Source organism: Carlito syrichta, unplaced genomic scaffold, assembly GCF_000164805.1.
Source record: "Carlito syrichta isolate Samal-C Ts95f unplaced genomic scaffold, Tarsius_syrichta-2.0.1 Scaffold316189, whole genome shotgun sequence".
NCBI lineage: Eukaryota > Metazoa > Chordata > Mammalia > Primates > Tarsiidae > Carlito > Carlito syrichta.
This window is the reverse complement of record NW_007260285.1, coordinates 516,757-539,353: the sequence shown is the minus strand read 5'-3', so window position 1 is coordinate 539,353 and position 22,597 is coordinate 516,757.

The following is a 22,597-nucleotide window of genomic DNA, read 5'->3' as shown; positions in this document are numbered from 1 at the left end:
CACTCCAGTCTGGGTGACCGAGTGAGACTCCAACTCAAAAAAAAAAAAAAAAAAGTTCCACATTACCAATAGTTCTTCAAGGTAGAGAGTCCATTTGAAACAAAGCTGAAAGATTCCAGGTAAAGTCCATGGGTTACACCCTTCATTCCAGCTCTGCAGGAAGTAGATATGTAAAACACATGACATCTCTGAGAAGATATGTCACTGAAAAAGTGTCCCCTGAATCTAATGAAAGAATATTATATGTGTGGCACACATAAACTCACAGACATTATTATCTGGAGATTGACTTTAGTCTTCATTCACCTACTTCTTTTCTCCTTTGATCAAGTATTAATTTTATATGTCATATTCATTTATTAATTATCTGCTTAATAAGGGATCATATTACTATGCTGGACCTGAACTACATACTAGAGGAATTGAAAGTGTATTTTGTTTAAAAAGACATATATATGGATACACATATATAGATATTTAATGACACACATACAGAGAGTGCCAAAAAATACACATTTTAAGAAAGAAAAAACTATTAAAATTGTAGTACTTAATACGATGAATACAAGTCATGTTGACTTCTGCCATTACAAGAAGTGCTCAAAGCAGTTACCCTCAGCATCCAGGCACTTCTGATTATGGTGAACATCTTTTAACATCTGTTAAAATGTGTATACAGTTTTTGGCATCCCTAGTATACACATATATAAATACATATACACACATATATATGTACATGTGAGGATAAATTAAAAAGCAAAAAATGATAGATATACAATGTATAAACACTGAGAATTTCAGAACAAGAAAGTCTCTATATAGTAAGTAAGAAAGAAACTTTATTGAGGCAATAGTTAACTGAAGGAGGTATTAGAGAAAGTAGAGACAAAATTTGGAAGACAGGAATTTCCAGAAAGAGAAGAATGTACTCAGTGACCCCCATAGGTAGCAACAATCAAGATTTTTAACATTAGGTGGTTAAGGAAATTGGCTGATAGGGACAGATAAAACGAGACAGATGGTAAATACAGATTATTCATTATAATACACATTATGTATTATATTGGGAGAAAAACATATGCTTTTTTTTCTTCAATATCTTTTAAGAGGTCAACTATGATGATAATGGTAACAATGAAATGATATATCAATTGAATTTGCAATAAATTTGGGATTGAGATGACAATGGTGGTAACAATGAAACAGTGCAATAAATTTGGGATTGAGAAACAATGTGTACTTGGAATTCATCCAAAGTACTAGTGGGAAAGTTAGAAAAATTATGAGAAGTGAAGAAAATGCCACAGTGTTGCCAGATTTGGCAATGATATATTCCACATGATAATTTCTTCGCATTTAAAATATCTTTTGATTTGCAGCTGTTAATGTAAGCCTTGATATTTCCCATACCATTGAAATTCAGTTTGAAGACTTATTTTTATGCTTGTCAATATTTGTTAATTCTAAATAAATTACCATCATGTGACAAAATAAAGTGTATAATTTCTCATGAATAGGAAATCAGAAATACTGTGTATGCAACTATAAACAAGAAACTATAATCTAAGAAAGTATTTTCAAATAAATAAATTACTATAAGTTAGTTACTAATGAAGTATTTTAGGTTCTCCATTGAAGTTCTGACCAGAAAAAAATTATTTGGTTTCTAAAATTGCTTTCCATGGGGTAGTTATATAGAACAAATTAGCTCAATAGGAATAAACTACATTTGTACATTTAAAAAATAGGACAATGTTAACTAAATATCAAAGAAAATAATTTTGTTTATACAAAAAATCAAGATAAAGAATATTGTTCTGGAAATTGTTTTTTTGAATATTTATAACTATAGGTAAAGAAAAAATTAAAACCCTGCTTTAAAGAAATGCACTATTTGTGGAGGATGGACTAAAAATTTGCAAAATACACTGAAGTACTTATGTCAAAGAATTTAACTGAGTTCAGTTGCATTGATATTTTGTCTCCAGCAAAGCAAGGATATTACTTATTCGTTATTGAGATCGTATTTATATCTTTCTTTATTCACCACAGGCTCTGAAATATAAATAATGAAGGGTCACTAAGGATGTATGCAGGGTAAACATGGCTAATTGTGTTAGTTCTGCTTTTTGTTAATTCTCTGTGTTAGACACAGACATAACTGAGGCTACTTTAGATGGTGGAGTTTTATTTAGGAAACCTGGGAAATAATCTTATTGACATGTTCTGCACTCAAGAATTGATGGCATTCTTAAGATACCACAGAAACACTGAAAATCCAAATCCAGCATTGGAAGTCTTTAAATGTTCAAATTATCTTCTTACTATGTCTACTCTAAAACTGTGTTGATTGCCCCCTATCTATTTTGCTTCCTTTATATCTGGTCTTCTGCACTTTGTATCTTTCAACATTTGAATTACTCAACCCACTGCAAGTAACTTCTGCTTCAAGCATTTCTACTGAGGCGCAGTGGGTTAGCTAGTACCTATCAAATACAGAGTCTTCAATCAGGCAAAATTATTGCTTGCCTGGCCAGTTGTCCTTTGATTACCAACCCCCAGTTGGTAATTCAAGCAGGCATGGTCGCAACTTCAAAGTATGAAAAGCTTCATGTCTGGGAAGGTAATCAGAATCTCATGATTGGACCAATAATAGCCATGAATATTTTTCAAAATTAGATTATTATAAATGTATCCTCTGTCAGTGAAAAAGACAATTGCCAACTTTAGGACAACAAATATTGAAAAAAAATCATTATTTGAAAATGAACTAAAGTGCTAAAATGTGGCATGATTTTGGAAAACAGATTTTTGTGTAAAAGAATATTTTTCCACTGATGTTTGTAACATTCATTTGACCAAAAGAGTACTTTCTTTTCTTTTGGTCCAATCACTTTACTTGTGTTGTGGTGAATATTGCTTTTATTATTTTTATCATTCAAAAATTGATTGTATTTAATTAATAAGATGAGTGGGTGCAAGAATCTTCAGGTTTCCTCAAGACCTTTATTCAGTGAGAGACTTTATGACAACAAGACTAAATATAAGTCAGGCTAACCTCACAAAATTCAAGAAACAACTGCACATATGAATATTCACCCAAGTAAATAACTTTTCTATAGTTAACTACTGTAGATATATTTTTAAAAATGAAATTCTATTAAAAGTAATAAACATGCTAAGTATTTATTAAAATTATATACACAATGAATCTATATTTAGAATATCCATAAATATACTACATATTCAAAATATTGGGTACTCTGTTTTTGGCCTAGTAACTTTTTATTGCGTTAATGATTAAAAATTTTAAAAATAATATTGATAATATTGACAAAATATATTTATGTGACCGTTAAGACAGAGATTAACTTATTTTATTTGCAGAACCTAATATAACCCTTGATATTTCCAGTACTATTTAAGTTGTTTTTTAAGGATGTTATTTATTTGCTGAATCTAAATACAATTGCTACCCTATGACAAAACAAAATGTATAATTTCTTATGATAGCAAATCAGAAAAATATTGTGTGTGCAACTAAATCAAGAAGCTATAATCTTAGGAGATATTTTCAGGTAAAGAAATCACTATAAGTGAGCTACTAATGAAATATTTTAGATTCCTTTATCTACTATTTAGATAAGTATTAAATTAAAGTAAGTGTATCTTTTAAAAATATTATTTTATTATAGACATGTAGGGCATAAGTAAGGAATAACTAACTACACAAGTAGGTTGCATGCAGGTGAAGTTTGGGCCTCCGATTCAGGTTTAAGACCAACTCACATTAAAACTACAGTACTACTTCTAACCACACTACCACATGTTCAACAGATGTCCAAATATGTGCAGGGGTCTCCTGCTGGCTGAGTTCTTACATATTTATTGTGTTTTCAATAACCCTTGGCAAGTTAATGAGATATCATGTATCAGCTTAAATTAACGTGTATATTCCTTAAAGAAAAAGACTATCATAAACAATGCCAGTTCCATGAGTAAAAATATAAAAATACTATCATACAAAACCATGGCAATTGTAGTTTAAAATAAAAGACTAATAGCTTTCTTTTCCCCCTATTATCATCTGGAATGAGGATTGAAAGTAAAAGGTAAACTACTTTTTAAAATTAAAATGTATAGTGAAGTAATTTCTTCATAATTCACACTAAAGAGAAAATTACATTCTTGAAATACACTTCAAAATGTGATGAGTTTTTTGAATCTCTATTTACCAAGTATGTAAAATTTTTATTGCTGTTTTCATTCAAATGACATTCTTGGATTTTTTAGACACTTAATCCCATTTATGAAAATAATGACTATGTTATTTTTAAAATAATATTCAAAATCAAAGATTAATATTGCAGAATTTTTTAAAGTTATTTACTTCAAACCTTTAAAAACATAATTATGCAATATTAAGTTTGATTCTCTGATATGCTCTCTTGTATCTGTAGACCACAGTTCTTTATTAATTTTTTCATTCAAGGGTAATGATGCTTTTAATTTTTCTGTCAGCAACCCACAATGTGTAGTCACAGTAAGGTACAGACCTATGGCTACTTTCCTGGCAGTGTAACAGCGATCCCTCTCCTCAGCAAGATCCCTCTTCTGTGTTTATTTTATTTATTCTGTGAACAGTTAATGACATCACCCGAATGCCAGACATTGTTCTAGGATCAACAGTTTGACAGTGGACACACTCTCATTTTAGTGTAGCGGGATAGTGAACACGCCAACAGCTAACTAGATAATTTCATATGATGATGCCTGTTATTAAGACACTCACCTCTGTCTTTGATAAGACTATGTGGTATTGAGTGTTGAATGTTATTTTGAGGAGCGACATGAGCTTAGACTGTGCCTTTCTGGGCATCCAAAATTGGTGTATAAACTGAGTATTGGAAAAAGTCCAGGAAAATGAAGAATTGGAGAGGAAAAACATTCTAGAAGAGACAGCAGATATGAAGGCCTCAATAGGAATGAACTTAGTGGATATTATAGATTTTTTTAAAATGTCTTTGAGACTGATCCAGAGGAAAATCTTTAGAGCTCTCTAAATCTTATACCATAGGAGAGTGATTTTCTGCTTGAACGCATTATTCCTTGAAATTTTCATGAACTTGTTGAGACAATGATGGATAAGAAATCATTCAACAGGTTCTCTATAGACAATTTTATCCACTGCAGTATTGCATTTACAAGCAAGCATGTTTGCTCTACTTCCAGACTTCTTTGTTAGCATCTCCATCCTCCAGATGGAAAATAGTGCAGCTTCACATTGAGGAATCATTCTGGTAGACTTGACTTCCATGCACTCTTTGTAAGAAACAGGGTGACTCTGAATGGAACAGACTAGTTGGATATGCCCAGGTGACATAATTCACCTGAAAGAGTTGCCACATCTTTATATTTCCTTTGTTCATCCCTATAACGTTTTTTCCTGCTTGCTTGAGTGTCTATGGTCAAATACTGGTTTTAGACTTCCACAAAGATTGTATAGGAGCAGAAAGACAAGAATGCATTTCAAATTATTGCACATTAATAAAGTAAAACCTCTAAGAGTGCCCTTCAAAAGGTTACATTTGAAAAGAGAGTTGAGCCGGGCTTGGTGGCTCAGCCTGTAATCCCGCGCCTTTGGGAGGCTGAGGTGAGTGAATTGCCTGAGCCCACGGGTTCGAGACCCGCCTGGGCAGCGAGACCTCATCTCTACAATAATTCAAAAAATCAGCCGGGCATGATAGCGGATGCCTGTAATTCCAGCTACTTGGAAGGCTGAGGCAGAAGGATCGCCGGAGTTCGGCAGGTCGAGGCTGCGGTGGCCGGGAGCGGCCACTACACTCCAGTCTGGGCGATGGAGTGAGACTCCAACTCAAAAAAAACAAACAAAAAAAAAACTGAAAAGAGAGTTGAGTTATTTGCATAATAAAACATTAAGAATTTATTTTGGGGTTCAAATAGATTATACTATTTTAGACTCCAATTAACATAACTCATCAATGCCTGCATCCTTCTACATATCACACTTTATTGACAGTCTTAGTAAGTGGTCAGTGGACATCAGTCACTGCCAAACGTATTTCTTTGGCTTCAACAGCTATTACATTTTTTCTGTGTGATGTGTCCCATAAATTGAAATTGTGCTACCAAATATGGATAAATCTTCAGATGTAATGAGATCAGAGTTGAAATATGTTGTTACAGCATAGAGATCTAATATATAAAGAGAGTATGAAATTTTACAAAGCATGTAATTTTTAATAACCAACATCTGTATATTTATTTACACATATATGTATATTATGTCATGAGAAAACATAAGTATTTAGAATTTAAATGGTTTATGTATTTGATTTCTTTGTGAATCTACTTAGATGACTGGACAAAATCTATGGATAAAATAAAAACTGTACTGAGAATTAATAATGGGAAGACACACATACTACATCAGAAATATTGAAAGTGGCATTTCAAATCAGTGAGAAAAGCATGGACCACATAATAATTGATTGAGAGGATGCTTCACCCTGAGTCAAGACCTTCTTAGGTGTCTGAGATCCAACTGATTGATCAAGGTTGACACTAGCCAACACCAGTAGGCCATGCCAGCACCAGCTGGGCTAAATGAGCATGGACTAAATGAATGTGGTACCTGAATGACAGCTCAGCATCTGCTTATGGACAATCCTGATTCTTCCTTCCTATTTTACAAGTGTTGCTTCCTGACTAACAACTTCCTGCACACAAACCAACGTCTTGGAATCTGTTTCCCGGAAAACTCAATCTGAAACATGCCCATAAACCAGGCTTACCACATATTAGGGATATTTTCTAAACTTGAGGACAAGAAACATAAGGTATAAAAGGCTTGTATAATTGGAAATGGCTTGGCCATTTAAAGATTAGATGCAATCCTATTTTTATAAGCTAAATAAGACAATGAACCCTGACTGAAAAACCCTAGTGCTTAATTCTTTGTACTCCTAAAAGTTCAATCCTTTGTTAAACTCTTCCTGAAAACATTCTCAATGGGAAAAACTATTTATAGAGCTCTTTTTTCAGTAATATGGATTTTATTTACATCAAAAGTTTTGGTTAGAATAATTTACATTAAGTAATAATCTAAATGTTTTTCTAGCCAAATTAACTTATAAAAAAATGGAAATTGGAAACTTACATAAGAAACACATTTCCAGCTTTTCTTGATAATTTAGATATAACCACAGGAGACCACATTATTGTTTTGGAATGAATGCACCATCCAATAAAAATGTTTTTCTCTAATTCTCCACAGCCACTATGGGCCCCTTTCAGTCATATATAAGGTGACCATATATCCCTATTGGCCCCCATGGTCCTGTTTTAGACTTTTTGTCACAACATTTTATTCTCAAATACTGATATTTTCATTTTCGGTAGTGTCCCATTTAAAAAAATAAAGTACAAGAATATGCTACTCATTTACCTTCTTGTTTTCTTTCTTTCTTTCTTTCTTTTTTTGAGTTGGAGTCTCACTCTGTCACCCAGACTGGAGTGCAGTGGCCGCTTCCGGCCACCGCAGCCTCGACTTGCCAGGCTCCGACGATCCTTCCGCCTCAGCCTTCCAAGTAGCTGGAACTATAGGCGCGCGCTACCACGCCCGGCTGATTTTTGATTTATTGTAGAGACAAGGTCTCGCCAAGTTACCCAGGCGGGTCTCGAACCCGCGGGCTCAGGCCATCCACTCACCTTGGCCTTCCAAAGCGCGGGGATTACAGGCTGAGCCACTGAGCCCGGCCCCTTCTTGGTTTCTAAAGGCATTTAGTTCAACCACTGTGAACATGCAACAGGAGAGACTCTCAAGGACTCCCTAAATTGCCGTTTCTGCAGTTTTCCCCTGGAAACAGACAATTGACCATAAAGATCCTTACTGGAATACTGGAGTTCAATCATGAATTTTTTCATATCACAGATGGTATTGTAAGTTCCTTTTATCTGGCTAGAAATTTTTAGGATGTTAGTGAAAAGTTGTTTGTGGCCATGTCTCCAATGAGGAAGCCAACAGCCAAGAGAAACAAAATAAAAGACGGGTGAGTCCTAATAGTGAATAAGTGCTTATTTCTATTGTTGCTGTCATCCATGATTTTCCTAATTATGAGGGCAATATATTTAATTTTTATTCAGTTAGATAGAATTCAGTTTCTGGTAAGTTGCAAATAAAATGGATAATTTACTTTTATTCCAATAGCTTACTTTATTTTTATTAAAAAAAATATATATATATAATAACAAACAAAAGTTATATGTAGAGAAAGAGAATTCAGTGAAACAATTTAATGACTTTTTGGTTCTATTATATTTAATCTTAAGAATACTTATCTGCTCCTTTACCCAATACTTTCTGTCATATTCTCAGAAAGAGAGTTTATGTTTAAAAATGTGAGGGAAATCTTAGAAATCATCTTCTCCTATGTAATTATGTAGAAGTCACAGAACGATTCATTGACATCATTATTCATATTTATTGATAAAGCAGTACTAACTAAATTTTTTTATATTAAATTACCTTTAATGTCATTTATCCTTCTGCCTTAATTTTGTCTTAACCCTTATTTGGGAGCAATTGGTGGTGGTGGTTGACAATAAAAATAAACTCATTTATTTATTCTTTGAAAGAGGCGCTTTGCTTCTCTTTCTGGTTTTATAATAATGACAGTTAATTTTTTCTTTTTCCTAATCAATATTTTTTATTATGGCTTTGTGGGGTACAGTTAAGTGTTAGGTATACAATTATGTTTCATTCAGGCACCCTGTTGATAAGAGGTGTTTCCCTGTCCCCAGACAGATATTTGCTACTGTTAATCCCATCTCCCTCCCCACCGATAGTTTCCATAGTGTCAGTCATTTTCTTATAGTATTACATTGGATGTTCAAGGTCCATTATATGAGTGAGAACATGTGATACTTGGGTCTTTGTTTCTGTGAGAGGTCACTCAGTATTATAGACTCTAGTTCCATCCAGGTTGCTGCGAAATTCATGACTTTGTTCTTTTTTATGACTGCATAGTGTTCCATCGTGTATATGTATCACATTTTTTAAATTCAGTCCTCTTTTGATGGGCAGCATGGCTGTTTCCAGGTTCTTGCTATTGTGAACAACGCTGCGATAAACATACGTGTGTAGGTATCTTTTTTATAGAGTGATTTGAGTTCTTCAGGATATATTCCCAGTAGGGGGATTGTGGGGTCATATGAGAGGTTGATATTTAGAGCTTTTAGGAATCACCACAATGCTTTCCACAGAGGTTGCACTAGTTTACACTCCCACCAACAGTGTAAAAGTGTTCCCTTTTCGCCACACCCTCTCCAGCAGCTGTTATTTTTTGAGTTGTTGATAATTGTCATTCTGACCAGAGTTAGGTGGTATCTCAGTGTGGTTTTGATTTGCAACTCCCTGATGATTAGTAAGGTTGAACATTTCTTCATGTGTTTGTTGGCTGCTCGGATGTCCTCTTTTGTGAAGTGTCTATTCATATCTTTTGCCCATTTTATAATGGGGTTCTTTGTTTTTTTCTTTTCAGTACGTTTGAGCTCCTTGTAGATCCAGGATGCTAAGCCTTTGTCAGACCTGGTGTTGGCAAATACTTTTTCCCAGTCTGTAGGCTGTCTCCCTGCTCTCTTGATGGTTTCTTTGGCTTTGCAGAAGCATGTCAGTTTAATAAGGTCCCACCTGTCTATCTTCTCTCTTATGGCCTCTGGGTTTCGGGTTTTGTTCAGGAATTGGATGCCAGTTCCTATTTCCATGAGGATATTTCCTTCATTTTCTAAGGTTCTTATGGTTTGAGGTTTTATATTTAGGTCTCTGATCCATTTAGAGTTAACCTTTGTGCATGAGGACAGATAGGGGTCCTGTTTCAATCTTCTGCATGTAGTCAGCCAGTTTTCCCAGCACCATTTACTGAATAGGTTCTCCTCTCCCCAGTGGTAGGTGGTGGAGGCTTTTTCGAAGATGAGTTGGTTGAGAAACTGAGGTTTTCCTTCTGGAATCTCAATTCTATTCCATTGATCTATATGCCTGTTCCTATACCAATACCAAGCTGTTTTGATGATTGTAGCTTTATCGTAAAGTTTGAAGTCTGGTAACGTGATACCACCTGCTTTGTTTTTTTTTGCTGAGGATTGTTCTGGCTATTATTGGACGTTTGTGTTTCCATATGAATTCCTGTGTTGTTTTTTCTAGGTCTGAGAAGAATGTTGCTGGTAATTTGATGGGTATTGCATTGAATTTGTAGATTGCCTTAGGTAAGATGAACATCTTCACAATGTTGATTCTTTCAATCCATGAGCATGGGATATTTTTCCACTTGTTTGTGAATCATCCATCATGACCAAGTAGGCTTCATTCCTGGGATGCAAGGCTGATTCAACATTCGTAAAACCATAAATGTAATTAAATACATCAACAGATGTCAAAACAAAAACCACATGATTATATCATTAGATGCAGAAAAAGCTTTTGATAAAATCCAGCATCCCTTCTTGATAAAAACCCTTGAACATCTAGGCATATGGGGAACATACCTCAAAATAGTAAAAGCCATCTACGAGAAACCCACAGCCAGCATACTCCTAAATGAACAAAAATTGGAACCAATTCCCCTGAAAACTGGAACTAGACAAGGATGCCCACTCTCACCCCTCCTGTTCAATATAGTACTGGAAGTCCTGCCTAGAGCAATCAGAGAAGAGGAGGCAATCAGGGGTATCCAAAAAGGAAAAGAGGAAGTCAAGTTATCTCTCTTTGCAGATGATATGATTGTGTACCTTGAAAACCCAAGAGAATCTGTCAAAAACCTCCTTACACTGGTAAAGGCCTTTGGCAAAGTCTCAGGATACAAAATAAATGTACAAAAGACAATCACATTTCTCTACACCAATAACAAACAAACAGAAACCCAAATAAAAAACACAATTCCATTCACAATAGCCACAAAAAAATGAAATACCTTGGCATCTTCCTAACCAGAGACGTGAAAGACCTTTACAATGAAAATTACAAAACACTGCTCAAAGAAAGACGGTTAATTTTTAATAGGAAACATGGTAGGGACATTTAATTTTTTTCTTTTTAACTTAAACTCTTCAGTTTTATGATAAAGGCACCAATAAAATATTCCATCAAAGAGGACATTCACTCTAAATCTGGCAATGTAATCTCCTGTTGTTAGACCTAAGTTATTGAGAAATTCTGAAAATGTGAATTGTTTATGAAAGTTTCCAATATTTCTATCATTGTTAATTGATTCCACTTTTTCCATCTACAATATGCTGTGTGGCAAAATCTTTATACAGCCTGTGAGCAAGTGGTTCACTGCCCCACATCTAATAAATCAGACAAAGTTACTGGACTCTTTCACTGCCCTCCTCACAAAAATATTTACTACGCTGAGTACTCCTGTCTGTCTCTATCCTCCTTAAATTCTGACTTGAATAATAATGTGCATATAAACAATTCACAGAGATTTATCTTGGTGTAAAATATTTTGATGTAAAATATAGGATGATGACATGTCCTGCATGAATTGATTTTGTCCAATCAGACAAGTGGAGCTATATACATATACTAAAAAGTGATGGAACTAAGTACCTGTGATAATGAGTGGGTGAGGTACAAAGGGAGAGGCAGTGGCCCCTAATTCCAAAAGCAGTAGGCCCAAGGTACTGGATTTGGTACTCTGATCTCATCAGTCTCTGACAATATCTTAACTAGAAATGCATGACTGACGTGCTTAATAAAAAAGAAGGGACCTCAAAATATGTACAGTCTTCTAGGAAAATTATTTTAATTTTGGAACATTTTAAGTGGCAAAGCCTCAGCACAAAGCTCTTTTTGCTCTATGTATGATATGGATCCCAGGGCAAAGCATTTCACACTTCATTTAGCTCTCACAATATATCATTCCCAAATAATATGTCTAACTGACATGCTATAAAACATTTTTGGAAGAGAAAAGCTAAAGGTCTATGGATGGATGATTGAGGGAATTGGAAGCCAAGTAAACCACACACATGGATCATTTCATGAATATTAGAGATAATTGCTAATGCTCTGAGGCCAAGGCCTCAAGATGGAAGAATGAGAGTGGCAGATGAAGTGATAAGGCTGAAAATGTGACTGTTCAATGACAAATTTGTATCAGCATACAGACTATAATATCGTTCATATATTAGCTTTTAAATTATGTCCTTTACATATCTTTTGAAATATATTCTGTGTATTTTTCAAAGAAATGGTTATGACCAATTACGAAGACTATTTCTAGTAATTTACATTGCTTCACAGCTCACCTGACCCACAACTGATCTTGTGAAAATGTTAAGATCACAACAACCGCTATCACTGTACATGTAAAAGACTTATAAATAATTATATATTTTGCCTGCATAACTTAATATTTTATCACAATTTATTTGTTATTGGTATATATTTTTAATATTAAGTAGTTATTTGTTATAGTTTTTATTTGTTTTTAGTTTATACTATATTAAATATAAATATTTAAACCAGTTTCAACAAGTTGTATATGTTATAATTTTATGCTATATTAAATATAAATATTTAAAACAGTTAAGACAAGTTAAAACTTGTTCATAGACATACACTATTTTGTATCAGCTTTTTAATTAAGCCTATGTCTCACATATAAATATTAAAGAGTTTCATCTGCATTAACAAATCTAGTGACAAATTACACATAGAGTTTTATAAATTGTATCTTGTTTATGAAAAAATTTGGATAAAAGGAAATTGTATACACAATTGAGACTTTGCAGTGTCACACAGTTTTACTCTATTATTAAGTAGGAGAAGGAAAAAAGATGTCTGATTTGCTCAGAGATGCTCACTACCTGGTCCCTGATTTCTCAGCCTCAGCCAAGATTCCAGCATTCAAATTGAATGCAAAAATAACTGGACACTTGTTTCCGAAAGGGTGATGAAGCCTTGGCCAAAGGACATTTCAGAGGCTGCGGGTGATGAGGAGACAACAAAGACTGATGGATCTCTTTAACTTTTTGTTGTGCTACAAACTCCAAGGTCTTTTCCACTATTGTGGCCAGAGGGGGCTAATAACACAAGGCAGAAATTGAACAGAACCTCAGCATTACTATTAATTTGCTTACAGGCTGTAAAATAGTGTGAAATTAGCTGTCTATTTAAGTTTGTGGCATAAGCGCTGTGCCTGTTACTACTTCAGCTACATTAGATAAATTCTCAAATATCTATTTTTTAAATGTTTCTAACATAACTTACAAAAACGTTGGAGAATTTTGTCTTTCATATTTCCAAATAGAAATATAGACTTTTTGAAATATTCTCAGTTAAATAATGCATAAAAGAACTCATAGATCAAGGTGTCTAAAATAAAAGTTAAATCTCAATGTTAAAAAAACTGCATACTTTATATTTTTATGTATTATTTTTGTCGTAGCCAACATCAGTTCACAACCCACAGAAGCAGGTCTCTGTAGAGAATACTAGAACAGGGATGATAACCCTGGAGTAAGCATTAGCATTCTCAAATTGTATTACCAACCATCTAAAATATAGTGTATTCGATACTCAAGGTCAATTGCACAGATGGGTGTGGTACCATTCTTTACTCAATCTTTTGCACTGCCTTTATAAATATGGTCAATAAACTGAAGTAAGCTTTATTTCTAGGCAGAGGAATTCATTTAATTTTAAATATAGGAATTAATTACCATTAATTCAAAAAGTCAGGTTGGTTTCTTTTGAGATAATTATATGCTCTGTGGTTCTAAACAATTTAAAATAAATTAGAGAATGGCTGACTGGGAGGCTTTAAAGATTAGTGGGGAGAAAAATAGTAGAAAACAAAAAAATAAACAGCAAGCATGGCAGAAAGAATATTGCAATTGCTTACTACACCTTCCAGGACCATGATCTTTAAGGACATTCACTCTAACTAAATCTATTTACATTTTACATATGTCTTAGTACCAAAAGCAAGAAAAATAAATATAAATCATAAAGTATATAAGGGGAAAAGTAGAGAGTTTATCATTTTTATCACAGATTATATGATTCTATGGAATCTACAAATACAAAACAACTAAAAATAATAAATGAAATAAGCAAATTCTAAATATAGAAATTCAATTATATCATTGTATTTCCATATATAAACAATAAATACTTGAGCATGAAAAACAATATTTTAAATATAATAAAAAGACATATGTAACATAAGATGCACAATATTCCCACACTGAAATGAGAAAACATTATTGAAACAAAATTTAAAAGACCTAAATAAATGGAGTGGTATGTCATGTTTATAAATTTTAAAACTCAGTGCTTATAACTTGTACATTTTTCACATATTGATCAATAGAATCAATGTTATCTCAACCAAAAACACAACCAGCTCAGCTTTAGAAATAGGCAGGACATGTCTTAATTTATGTAGAAAAATAAAAGTCTCAGAACAACTATAACCATCTTGAAAAAAAGACAAAGTTGGAAGAATGACAACATCTGATTTTAATAATTACTATAAAGATACAGTAATCAAGTAGGATAGTGTTGATGTGAGTATAAACGGATACAGCAGTAGAATAAATAGAGAGCACAGAAATAATGTCACTATTATGTGGTCAATATATATTTGACCAAGGCACCAGAAAAATTCCATGGGAAAAATTCATTGAGAAATAGTGCTGAAATAAGTAGTTCTTATATGAGAGAAAAGTAAATAAGCCTTGAACAGCCTACTTTATACCATACTCAAAAATTATTTTGAAGTGCATTATAGATCTAAAGGCAAACCTGAACCTTTTATGAAACTTTGGAAGAAAATATAAGACACTATCTTTAAGGCCTGGAGTAGGCAAAATTATCTTAGAGAGGAAAATAAATCTTTAAGCATATTAAAGATTGGAAAGTAAGTCTTATGAAATCAAAGCTTATGCTCTTAAGAAGACAACTTTGAGAAAATGAATGCATGAATTTGGAGACAATATTATATATGCATGTGTGAAAGGATTTATATTTAGAATATATTATGAATGCTTACTAAAAATAAAAGACAAACCACCCAATAAAAATGTACAAAGAAACAAAACACATATTTCACAAAGGAATACATACAAATAACCCATAGTACAGACATACCTCGTTTAATTGCACCACATTTTATAGTACTGTACAGATGTATATTTTACATTTGAAGGTTTGTGGCAACCCTGTGTCATACAAGTCTGTCAGAGCAATTTTTTTTTTTGCAACAGCATGTGTTTACTATATGTCTTTTTGTCACATTATGATAATTCTTGTGATATTTCAAACTTGTCCATTATTGTTATATCTGTTACAGTGATCTGTGTGTGATCAATGATCATTGATGCTACTATTGTAGTTGTTTTGGGGTGCCATATAAGCTTACAAACTTCATAGACAGATATTGTGTGAGTTCTGAGTGCTCCATTGACTGGCTACTCCCCTGTCTCTTCCTAGGCTTCCTGTTCCCTCAGACAACTATGTTGATAGTAGGCCAATTAATAACCATACAATGACCTCTAAATGTTCAAGTGAAAGAAGAATCTCACATTTCTCATTTTAAATCAAAAGTTTAAATAATTAAGCTTAGTGAAGGCATGTCAAAAGCCAAGACAGACCAAATGCTAAGCACCTTATTCCAGTTAAACAAGTTGTGAAAGCAATGAAAAAGTTATTGAAGGAAATTAAACGTGCTACTCCAGTGAACACACAAATAATAAAAATGTTAAACAGCCTCTCTGGTGATATGGGGAAAGTTTCTGTAACCTGGATGGAAGATCAAACACAATATCTCCAAAGCCTAATCCAGAGCAAGGAGCTAACTGTCTTTTAATTCTATGAAGGATGAGAGAGATGAAGGAGTTGCAGAAGAAACGTTGGAAGCTAGCAAAGATTAATTCATTAGTTGAAGTAGAAAAGCCATCTCCATAATACAAGGCACAGGGTGAAGCAGCAAGTGCTGATGTAGAAGCTGTAGCAAGTTAAATAGTATAGTGATACCAGGCCTTTTTGGCATCAGGGTCCAGATTCATGGAAGACATTTTTCTATAGACATGGAATGGGGGGCATGTACAGTCAAACTTCACTGCTAATGTTAGTCTATATTTTCAGCCATGCCCCAGTACTAGCATCAACTCCCCAGCTCCACCTTGGACATGAAGCATTAGATTATCTTAAGGACATGGTAACATGTTCCCCTTGCATAAGTAGTTCATAATAAGGTTCTCACTCCTGGTCATTCTACTCCTGCTGTGCTGCTCAGTTCCTTAATGGGCCACGGCCTGGTGCCAGTCCTTGGCTGGAGGTTGGGGAGTCCTAATCTAGAAAATCTAGCTAAGATTATTGATGAAGGTGGCTACACTAAACAAAAGATTTTCAATGTAGATGAGACAACTTTCTACTGAAAGAAGATGTTACCTAGGAATTTCATAGCTAGAGAATGAAATGCTTGGCTTCAAAGCTTCAAAGTGTCAAAGGCTGACTCATTTGTTACAAGCTAATACAGCTAGTGACTAGAAGCCAGTGATCATTTACCATATTAAAGATCCTAAAGTCCTTAAGAATTATGCTGAATCTACTCTTCCTATGACAGTACATCCCTTTATAGCACAGTTTACTGAATATTTTAAACCTATTGCCCAGAAGGAAAGATTCCTTATAAATATTAGTGCTCATTGACAGTGCACCTGGACACCCAAGAGCTCTAATGGAGATGTACAAGGAGATGATTGTTTTTTTTTTTCATGCCTGCTAACGTCAATTTTGTAGCCCATGGATAATAAAGTAATTTTGATTTTCAAAATTTATTATTTTTTTAATGAAATACATTTTGTTGGGCTATAGTTTCCATATGTAGTGATTACTTTTATAGATCAGGTCAAATAAAAACCCTTCTGGAAATGATTCACTGTTGTAAATGTCATTAAGAATATTTATGGGGGAGCCCATGCTGGGGACCCCTCAGGACACTTCTCCCAGGACTGCACACAAAGGACTCAACCATGCCTTTTCACAGGTGATAGTAATTCTGCCTCTGAGAGAAGAAACTTAGCTGTGGAGAATGTATGAGAAGTAAGCATGAGAAAAGTATATGGTTTCCCAATCTTTAAACTCTCAGTGGCAACTCCAGGGATTTGTTTTAGATATAGATTCAACTATCAAGCTGTCTCATTTTCTTCAAAGAGGTTTACCTTCACTCAGAATCATTCCTTTTGCATGTAAATCCATTTATTTAAAGGTAAAACTGGGGGCTTCTGGCAAGATAGTGATGGGGTAGTTTGGTCCATGAGACCCGTTGTGAAAGAGAACACCCAAAAAGACTTCCACTCTCTCCTGGGGACTGTGGCTTTCACTGTTGCCAGCCTGCTCTTCACATGCTGCTTGGCCGCCACCTCAGTTGCCACCACTGTTGCCACCGCTCCTGCTTGAGGTGACCCACAGCTCCTGGACCCATGAAGCATCCTCCTGAAGCACCGCACTACTGGAGCCACCAATGCCACTACCACTGCCATGCCCCACACCTCACCCAGCGCCCAGATCATGGAGATCCTCCCACATACCACTGAAGCGGCAGCTGCCACCATGACAACCATTGCCTGCTCCCTCCCGCCTTGGAAGGCCCTTGGCTCTGCCCAGCCCAGCCTAAGTAGTCCAGTGCTACACTGGCTTGCATTGCCCAGCAATTTCACATTCCATCTTCCCCAGCTGGACAGGCTACAACAGAAAAAGAGATCAGCTGGAGCCATGAGATCCGTTCAACCCAGCTCTGCCTATCTCCCAGCTTAGGATTCAAGGTAACAACATCAAAATGGGAGGGACAGAAGCCTCTCTTCCATGCTAGATAGACACAGGCCAGATCTGAGGGACAGATTTGGCAGGCAGCCCAGATCTGATACACCCTCCACAGCAGGCCTGGGGCAACTGACCCTAACTGTAAGCAACTCCACCAGCCTGCAATGAGAGCTAGAGATTGGACCTGAAAGGACACTGGAATTAAAGGAAAAATCTCAGAGTGTGCCTGGCTCCCCTGTTTTAATTTTCTTTTATTCTTTGTCCGTTTGTCTTACCCATCTTTATTCCCCCTTTTCTCTCTCTTCTTACTGTTATCAATAACATCTTCATACTCGCATTGGTTCTGTTAGTTTGCTGACTTTATTCTATTTTATTTTATTTTTCTCTTTAGACCTCATGTTTGTATAAGGGAAAAGTATAGCAGTAAGGAGGCTGGTTAGCTTGTATGTCTGTATGATTGTATGTTTTAGTTTTTTTGTATGTTTGTTGGTTTGTTTGTTGCTATTGTTGTTTTTACTCACATCTGTCTTTGTGTCTCTTTTCATTTGTTAGTTCATATGTTTGTCTGTTTTCCCTCTTACTCTTCTCTCTCCATATTCCTCTTCCCCCACTCCCTGTTCCATTTTTCCCCCTTTTCTTACCTCATTTTGCTTTCAGGGAGTAAACCTATAACCCCACTGCATGGACAGATTGCAAGGCAGTGGGAAGTGGATTCCAGATTATCCATACATCTGTCAGTGGATACTGGGATCTGCAGATAGATTTTGAATCAATGCTCCCATCCTCAACTAAATCTCAAAACTGCAAAAAGGATTGCCCTCAACCTACAGTCCAGCTCCAGAATTGAACAAAGCCAGAATATATACATAAGGAAGAATAGGAGATTAAACAAATAGAAGTAAAAGCAAACCCTCCACCCCTGAACAACAGAATTAATGAAGACATGGGGGGAAAAAAGGAAAGCGTGGGGAGGAAAATCTACACAAATGAAGAAAAACCAAAAGAAGAATACAAGTATCACACAGACCCCTGGGAGGTCAGACACTGAGAAAACAGACTTCAGACACAAACAATGAAGAGCTCCCAGAATGACTGGTCACATATCACGAACCCAGACATCAAGACATTAATAGACAGAATAAAAAGAATTGAGGAGAGACAAGAGAAAAATAGGAAGGAGCTGATAACTGAGATAACAACAGTAAAGAATACTGTGATTGAAATGAATACCAAACTGATAAGCATAGAAAGCAGAATTAGCCAAGCAGAAGAAAGAATCTCAGAGCTTAAAGACCAAAATAAAGAACTAACCCAAACTGTCAAAACAAAAAAGAAGCCTATGAAGACAGAACAAAACCTTCAAGAGATGAGTGATTACTTCAAAAGACTGAAACCAAGAGTAATTGGACTACCTGAGGCAGAAAGAGAGACAGAGACCACTCTGGAACAAACATTCCATGAAATTATTCAAGAAAACTTCCCTCATCTCATCAGTGATGTGAAAATTCAAACACAAGAGATTCAGAGAACCCCTGCAAGATAACAAATCAGATGATCAACTCCCAGATATGTAATAATTCACCTAAACAAAGTAGGTATAAAAGAAAAAATCCTAAAGGCAGCAAGAGAAAAAGGTCAGACTACCTACCAGGGAAGACCAATTAGAATAACAGCAGATTTATCTACAGAAACACTTCAGCTAGGAGAGCTTGGAGCCCAGTCTTCAAAGTTCTCAAAGATAAACAATTTCAATGAAGAATAACCTAGCCAGTCAAGCAAAGCTTCATCAGTGAGGGAGAATTAAACTGTTTTCCAGATAACCAATCCTTAAGAACTTATGCTGCCTCCAGACCATCTCTACAAGAAACACTTAAGAAAGTATTAAACACAGAAGAAAAGGAGAAAAGAATGACAATGTGCTTCACAAGACTACAGGGAAAAGATGGAAAACACACATGAATCAGCCCCCAAATCAAAGGAAAGACAACGAACAGGAGCAGCAATAACTTTATAAGAACCTCATGACAGGGATAACTCCCTACATTTCAATAATTCAACAATGTGAATGGACTAAATGCACCACTGAAAAGACACAGAATGATGGACTGGATAAGAAACCATGACCCCATTGTTTGCTGCATTCAGGAGACTCAACTCACTATAAGGAATGCACACAGACTCAAAGTTAAAGGATGGAAAACAAGTTCCAGGCAAATGGGTCACAAAATAAGACAGGAATTGCAGTCTTTATATCAGACAAAACAACCTTTAAGCTGTCAAAAATTAAAAAGAAGCAAAAGGACACTACATGATAAAAGCAAAAGGACACTACATGATACTTTTTTATGGTATTTATGATTTTTTAATTTTTTAATTTTATTTTTAATGGTATTTTATGATATTTCTTCATCAACAAGAAATATCCATCCTAAACATATATGCACTCAACACAGGAGCACCAGAATTTATAAAGCAACTAGTAAATAAACTAAAAAATGATATTGACCCTAACCCTATCATAGTAGGGGACTGGAAAGAACCCCACTGACACTCCTATAAGGAGTTCCAGAACCTAAATTTGACACTTGACCAAATGGGCCTAGTAGATACCTACAGATTATTCCACCCAACAACCACAGAATACACATTCTACTCATCACCACATGGAACATACTCCAAGATTGATCACATCCTTGGCCATAAATCAAGCATAAACAAATTCCATAAGATTGAAATCTTGCCATGCACATTTTCAGACCACAGTGGAATAAAATAAACATCAAAACCAACATTTCCCCAAAGCCCACAAAGACATGGGCACGAAACAGCATGATGCTGAACAATGACTGGATCAACACTGAAATCTAGGAAGAAATTGAAAGATTCCTGGAAACAAATGAAAATGAAGAAACATCTTACCAAATCCTCTGGGATGCCCTGAAATCAGTTCTAAGAGGGTAATTTATATCTCTATGAGCACACATCAAGAAAATGGAAAGATCACAAGTGGAGAGGCTAATTAATCACGTAAGGCAGTTGGAAAGAGAGGACCACCAAAACCCCAACTTTAGCAGAAGAATCCAAATCACAAAAATAAGAGCCCAAATACAGGACATAGAAGATAAAAATATCATAGAAAACCAACAAAACAGCAAGCCAGTTCTTTGAAAGAATTAACAAGATTGATGGGCCCCTAACCAGAATGACCAAGAAAAGGAGAGAAAAAGCTCAAATAAACTTGATCAGAAATACAAAAGATCAAATCACAACTGACCCTGAAGAAATACAAAGGATTATCAGAGATTACTATGTACACCTATATGGAAACATACTTGATAACCTAGATGAAATGGAGGACTTTCTGACATCACACAACCTCCCCAGGTTAAAACAAGAAGACACTGAGATACTACATAGACTAATAACAACCCAGGAAACTGACTCAGTCATATGAAAACTACCTACAAAAAAAAAAAAAAAAAAGCCCTGGACTGGATGGCTTCCAGCAGAATTCTACAGGACATACAAGGAATAGCTTATACCAATCCTATGGAAAGTATTCCAGGCAATTGAGAAAGATGGATTTCTCCCCAAATCATTTTACGAAGTTAACATTACACTGATACCCAAACCGGATAAAGATCCAACAAAGAAAGAGAACTACAGGCCAATATCCCTTTTGAACATCGATGCAAAAATCCTCAACAAAATTCTAGCAGATCAGATCCAAAAACACATCTCAAAAATCATCCACCATGACCAAGCAAGCTTCATCCCCATGAGGCAGGCCTAGCTCAAAATTCGCAAGACTATAAATGTAATTAAACACATCAATAGATGTAATAACAAGAACCACATGATTATCTCATTAGATGAAGAAAAAGTTTTTGAAAAAAATCCAGCATCCTTCCTGATTCAAAACCCTCAAACATCTAGATATAGAAGAAACATACCTCAAAATAGTAAGTGCCATCTATGACAAACCCACAGCTAACATGCTAAATGGACAGAAACTAGAATCATTTTCCCTGAAAAATAAAACAAGACAAGGCTGCCCACTCTCTTCTCTCTTGTTCAATATGGTGTTGGAATTCCTAGCTCAGGCAATTAGACAAGAGAAGGAAATCAGGGGTATCTAAATAGGAAAAGAAGAAGTCAAGTTACGCCTCTTTGCTGATGATATGATCATATACCTTGAAAGTCCAAGAAAATCTGTCAAAAATCTGCTTGCTTTGATAAAGGACTTTGGCAACATCTCAGGGTACAAAATAAATGTGCAAAAGACAGTTGCATTCCTATACACCATCAGCAGGCAGAGACGCAAATAAAATGCACAATCCCATTCACGAAAGCCACCAAAAAAAATGAAATACCTTGGCATCTTCCTAATCAGAGAAGTGAAAGACCTTTACAATGAAAATTGCAAAACACTGCTTAAAGAAATCCAAGAAGACACAAACAAATGGAAAAATATTCCATGTTCACGTATAGGAAGAATCAACAATGTTATGATGTCCATCCTACCAAAAGCAATCTACCGATTGAACACAATACCCATTAAGTAACCAGTATCATTCTTCTTGGACCTGGAAATGACAATACAGAAATTCATATGGAAGCATAAACAACCACGAATAGCCAAAACAATCCTTAGCAAAAGAAACAAAGCAGAGGTATCATACTTCCAGACTTCAAACTTTACTATAAAGCTAAAGTAATCCAAACAGCACATAGACCAATGGA